Source organism: Nannospalax galili, unplaced genomic scaffold (assembly GCF_000622305.1).
Source record: "Nannospalax galili isolate Female #2095 unplaced genomic scaffold, S.galili_v1.0 scaffold678, whole genome shotgun sequence".
Classification (NCBI taxonomy): domain Eukaryota; kingdom Metazoa; phylum Chordata; class Mammalia; order Rodentia; family Spalacidae; genus Nannospalax; species Nannospalax galili.
This window is the reverse complement of record NW_008341807.1, coordinates 333,984-334,677: the sequence shown is the minus strand read 5'-3', so window position 1 is coordinate 334,677 and position 694 is coordinate 333,984.

Genomic DNA, 694 nt, shown 5'->3' with positions numbered 1-694 from the left:
CTTTGTCTTTGCTCTGGAAACTGTTATTGGGCATGTTAAAGCTGTAATGATTTGCTTCTTCTAAAATAAAATTAAAAATAGTATTAAAAAATGTAGGAAACAGCATATCTTGAAATGGAAATCTTCTTTAAGAAAGTTCCATGAACCACTGCACGGAACATGTGCTCTAGGCCCTATCACTAATGGAGATGGCAGCCCTTTGACATGGCCTGCAGAGATATGTAGTATTCCCCCAAAGTAAACATTAGCCGCCAGCAGGACCCAGATAGACCAGCTGTTCCAGAGCTGACCTCCACCATGTTCAGTCACAAGTGCTACAGCAGGCACCAAAGGCCAGCACCCAGTCCCATCTCATCCTCTGCACAGAGGGGCCCACTTCATGAATGTCCTCTAAAAGGACAGCGCTGTGTTACCTGATGACTTTATATCCATGCTCAGATGCTAAGGAGCTCAGAAAGTAACCGACTGTGACTAGTACTAATCAGATATATAGAGATTAGAAACACATGTGCATGTGTCAATTGCATTAAAAATAAATTTTTCTGTATGAAACTATGTATTTTAATAATGAAATGGAGATCTTTTTTGAAGGTTAAAGCCTCATTTAATTTTATGTCTTATACAACTGTAAACCTAAAAATTTACAGCCAATTTTGAAAGAGATGCATCTTAGCTCTGGAAATTGTTATTGAAT